Here is a 6,061-nt window from a genome sequence, read left to right on the forward strand (position 1 = left end):
CTAGTGGTCTCATTAAACAGGGTTCAAAATGGCCTGTGGCCAGGTCCCCAAATGCGACCAGTGTCCTGTTAGACAACTTAAATATTATTATCTTCTTTAGAGCTATAATATACATGTATGAGCCACTATTAATATTTGTATTCCACATTAAAATCTTGCTTGTGGTTTGCTTACCATTTGTATTCGCCAACATGTATTATTATTTTTTGGGCCACCATATTTTTTGGTGAGTTTCGAACCCTGTTAAACAAAACAAACTTTTTAAATTGTGGGTTGGACATAATTTAACCAATTTGGACAGGTGATGGGTCACACCTTTTTCATTGTGAACTAATGCACAAACAACTACAAATTTAGTGTTATTTAACCAGTCTTTCATCAAAAGCCTTGATTGACTGCGGGTTAACATAAATATTAAGTTAGTATGTACAGGGTTTGATATAGCAGCCAGTGAAAAGCAGTTAATTTTTTAGACCTAGCAGATGGAATAAAAATTCACCAGCTAAAGTTACCCCAAAATTGCAGGTCATTCTTCAAGAGACAGATGTATGTATACAATCATCTCATCTTCTATTTAGCCCAGGCAGAGCTTGAGATTCTGTTATATTTGGACAGTTGTGAGTCACTGACCATGCTGCCACAGCATATACTATTTTCTTACATGCAACGGTTCATACATATTATTATATTCGAATAAATAACAAAACAAAAAAGATATTGTAAAAAAAATATGGCCACCATTACGCAAACAAAAAAATTCAGTCTCTAGTCAGACCAAAGTTACAGAATTGATGCGGCGATGCAGCTTTTTTTTTTTCAAATTTTTTTTGGAAGCATGGGTTGCACCTGTAGAAAAGGTGGGTAAATTTGATATCGAAATAAAGGGCATATTTAAACTGAAAACAGAATGCACGTCCTATTCCTATTTCATGCGTGATGGCATTTTGGCTCCAAATGTGGTTTTACGTCATAGCAAGAAAAGCTTGGCCAAATTCGACGTCATACCACAGAAGTTTTTTTTTTAAAGTTGACATGCAAGGGTCAAAATCGACATGCACGCTGACCAGAGATCAGAAATTTATTTTGTTTGGCCTTATCTCAGAAATAATAAAACTAAGATAAAATAAAAATTAAAGCCGCACACCCTAGTTCCATCCAGCGAAAATAAATTATAATTTGGTTAATCTACAAACCTGTAACACTTAGATCACGTTTTTATCAAATGGAGTGAAAAAGCAGGTTTTATATCGATAAATACCATGGGAATCCCCATGTCCCAATTGCTTGAAATAATTTTGAAAGTTAGTATTCTGATGTCACCGGTAGATGTCGCTCGAAGCACAACAATGCCTACGTCACGACAAATTTCACAGACTTGGGGTGCGTTCGTTTCACCTCTCCTGGACATGTTCCAACTGTTCTGTCCTGGTTGTATCCCCTCTCCAGATATCGTAAGACTTAGCAAAATTATTGGTTTTAAGGGTTTGTAACATTTTGTATTGAGACACTTACTTGTCTGAACTTCATTGTTACTGAAAATGTTCACGAACTGTGAAGAAAAATCTCACAAATGAACAACAACAAATCAAATGTTGATTGTGCGAACCGTGCACGAGAAAACAAACCGAACCAAAATGATAACGGTCACGTGATATACCAGCGTCTGTGACATTGAAATGGAAATATCCCCTCTAAAAATAGATTGGACCTCGCTTGCTTAACGTTTTTTCTCTCGACAACACATCTTGTGAAAAAATGCAAAAAATGCATTTCGTGGTTTTACAAACATCAGGATTACCAAAAAGCACTTCAGGTGAATGGAAATGTGTATTGTAAATAATAAAATGTAAGTAAAGTGCAATTTTATTTGTGAAAAATGGGGTTTAATAGCGAAAAACAACGCCGTAATGGTTAACAAATAGCCGTAACTAGGGTGTGTCCCTTTAATGCATTATTATGAATCAAAAATAGTGTTTCATTCAAACAAGTATGACTTGTTGTTTGAGACCTTTTAAAAGTGCCTGGCAGGGCTCAAACTTAGAAATGTGTTACCTACACCAGTTTTGAAAAGTTTTTGCCAAACATGCAAACTGCTCACCTGCATGAATTTTTAATCTGCTTATAGACCTCATTGTGAAAGAATTGAGGAGAGTGATTCAGTCCTTGGTTTTTGAAAATTATAGGCGAGTGGAAAATCGCATACCTAACGTTTGCGAACTATTTGATTGGTGTCCATCGTGTCCATTTGGTTTAACGTGAAGCGCACAAACCGGTGTAGCGAATGTTTTGTTTTTGCTCGGTCTGGTTGAACTCAACCCTTGGGATAGCCGACATGTCTTTCGGCCCTGAACTGGCATGTATATTCAAATTGAAACACATTGTCGGTCTGTTTTTATTACTTTGGTTCAAAGACTTTACAAAGTTAAAATAACAAGTTACATATCTTCCAGACATTGAACCACCGTCACATTGCTGTCATACATGTCGCATGCATGCCGTTAAAATTAATAACCTTGATTATTAAAATTAGCAAACATCATAAGGCATACGCTGTATTCGCTATTATGCTAACTGAATAGTTGGTGTTATTATGTTTGAGGTGTTGAATAGATTATGTAACCGTTTGTTCACATCACAAGATAGAAAAAGGCTCAGCCAAAATTTTAGCCACTTGCAAATTTTATTAGCCATTTTTCTGTAAAAATAATTTTTAATTAGCCGGTGGCTAAATTGGTTACCGACAGCGCAAGCCCTGGATGTTTTCAATATGTGTTTTGGGAAGGGGGTGTTAGGATAGAAATTACTATTGCTAACTTAACTGTACTATTAAAAAGTGCTTCACCTATTGTTTATTGAGTTAAATAGTACAGTTGATTCTGTCAATGGGCATCTTCTTTGATCAGCCTTGAAGCTCGATTGCTCAGCACGGGAATCCCGTTACGCGTAAGCGCCTTCCTGATGGATTAGCAGTCCCAGTAGATGTGGTAAAATGGCCAAACACCAATTGTGAGCAGACGACTGGTCCATTGTTAAGTAGTTAGGAAGTGTTTTACCTGTCATAGTGATTGTAGGTGTGCTTGGTATACTGGTACACAAGTTGTTTGCAAAAGGTAGTCGACTGCCACACTCGTACTTGTGATAATTGTTTTCTAAAGTACTTCAAATCAAGGCATAGCGGCAATTGATTTAAGGCACTTCCACGCCATCAAAGCAATTACTTTACGGACCAAGGCGTGTCGAACTGCTACGCCTAATGGCCCTGGAGAAACCCCTGAAGGATACACCAAGGTAATTCGATCCTGCATTGCAAGCACCTCAGGTGTACGCTCAACCAACTGCTAAATCCTGGGTCTGACTATTTACCTCAAGACACCCCAAACCACCATAAGACACCACCAAGCTACCCCAAGACTTCACAAAAACACCACAATCTGTGTGTGTCTGTCTGTGTATGTATGTATATATATTTATATATATATATATTTTCAAATGGACAAAAACATTATGGCCATTTTATTTTCTATATCTATTTCATAACTTAATTTAAAAAAGGAAATATGTAGTACTATCCACATAGGTGTGTTTAAAGGCTTCTTTTTACATGGGCAACTTATAAATTTATAAAATGCAAGGCATTTTGATTTTGAGGGCAACATGGTGCTAACCTATCTGTGGGAGAGTACATACAAAAGGCCCCTTGCTGTTTAATAACAGGCAGAAGGTTTACTCTCATACTAACACTTAACTTCTGTACTGGTCCAGGACAGACTTGGTTGCACCTTAATTGGATAGAAACCAGTAAATAAGTTATAACAATTTCTTTTAATGAAAACTGAAAAGAAGGGTTCTATATTTATCTGTCCAACAATAACATTTAAAAAAAAATGTTATGAATATTATCTTTCCTAGTGTATCTAAGAAATGGTACACTTACCAATTTTATAATTTGCAATGTTAGTTTTATTCTGTATGCATCCAGTATTAAAGTACACACTTGGCTTGAAGCAATCAATTGGTCCAATGAATAGAAATGCAGTACAAATGCTCAGGATGCTCAAACGAATGTTGAAAAGTAAAGTTTGTTTTATTTAATGACACCACTAGAGTACATTGATTTTTATCTTTAATATCATCGGCTATTGGACGTCAAACACATGGTCACCCGCGAAGTTCCCAGTGACCACTTACAAAAAATAATGAAATGCATCGAGATCTTACTGACATATTTAATCATTTGATTTGGCAGTAAACTCCATCAGTATCGGTAAAATTCCCTCCCCTAGTTTATCAGAAGGTCACTAAATTTCTACACGGCCAGTTCGTCACTGGAGTAAATCATTAAATACATTTATTATTATTATTATTAACCGGAACACCTCGCTACGTTAGATGTAGAGTAAATTGGAAAAGATCGCATATATTCGTGAAATCTTCGCCCGATATCTCACGAAAGTTACCGAACTTCAATTTGAAGGGAAGTAACTCCATCAATCAATTGTTAGAAGAAAACATTTCGTGGCTAACGCGTCGCCAATAAAACTAAATTTGCGACCATAAAACCACCGATATTCATCCGCAAATCGGAAAACACAGTAGGGTTATCCCATAAATGACACCATATTAGTGCTTGTGATGGTTTTGGAATGTTTTCGTGGAAATCGTTGTTATATTAAAAAAACATTTTTGGATATACAAAAACAAGTTTTAGGGTCGGCAGGTTCAGATTAGGGTCGGTCGGGTAACCGGAAACAAACTATATTTTATGATACACCTAAGACGTGTTTGTTTCGCTTGTGCACACTGCATGTGCTTTCGCGGCTCGACTTGGAGATCCTTCACTTCGTTGTTTTTGTCAGCGAAGTGAAGTTTTCTACTGGGATGTATGCGGCCATTAGAACTGATTGAACGCTGGAACGCTTCTCGTTTCGACAGTCTGCACCACCAGGTTGGATTCTTTTTTAGCGAGATTCCTTGCCTCCACGTCATTTCTCCGTCTGACTATATTGACTTGTTTTTTTCATGACTCGTATGATGGCCATTCTGCAGAATGCCACAGTTGTTTGCGTTTAGTCTCTAGATTGACCGCCCCACTCTAAGAAGAAATAGGAAGTGGGGTCGGCCCCTACTACTCTTTTCTAGACTTTACTTTGTTTTATTGTGATACCATCTCGTATCCTCTGGAGTCGGGCCCGTCCACACCACTATACCAACCCATGATGACTGGACTATACCCTAGTCTGATTCTCTCTCTCGTTCAGACGGATCTGGCTTCTCAAGATCTGTATTTCAGCACAGCACTACACCTTCAACGTCTATTGACTGTCAATCTAGTGGTTTTCTTGATGGGATGCAACCCATCTCGTCCCTACAAGCTGTGCACCCTAACGGCCTTAACGAGGCCACTCACGTGGACATATAGATCGACTTTAAACTTTTAGACCTTCATTCAAAAACTACTTTATGTCGAAATTACTTTCTTTTTTTAATATTATTAAATAGTCCAATCCTCTCTTCTTTCTCTTATTTATTTTTGGACTGTCCTTCTAAAATGCTCCAAATTAAATAAATATTCGACCGAGCAGTCAATTTTTTTTTTTGTGGCTTTTTTCATTTTTTTAAATTCTATTAACTTCTTTACGAATTGCTATTTTCTAAATTCTGCCCATTTTCAACTCTACCCACCCCATCCCCAGTCAGGCCACCGATCTTATCTAATTTCTTTTTGACCACCCGATCTAATCTAGCGACCAAATTTAATGAGTCAAATTTTCTTTATTAATTATATTAATTAGAGATGCGCATCAAAATTTTAAACACCCACTATTTAATTTTTGGATGTAAATTTCAAAATTGTCTGCTTAATTTTTTCCTGTCCCGGGACAAGCCCCTGGCTATCCAGAGACAGGCCCCGGGATGGACATGCTCGAAACTCTAGTAGTATATGACCATGTAAAAATTATTTGCACTCGCACTATATATATAAACCAACAGCAAGAAAATGTACCTCTTTTAAAAATAAAAATTTATATACATTTTAAAGCCTTGGGGGTATATGGCATAT

The sequence above is a fragment of the Gigantopelta aegis genome, chromosome 8 (assembly GCF_016097555.1).
Source record: "Gigantopelta aegis isolate Gae_Host chromosome 8, Gae_host_genome, whole genome shotgun sequence".
NCBI classification, from domain to species: Eukaryota; Metazoa; Mollusca; class Gastropoda; order Neomphalida; family Peltospiridae; genus Gigantopelta; species Gigantopelta aegis.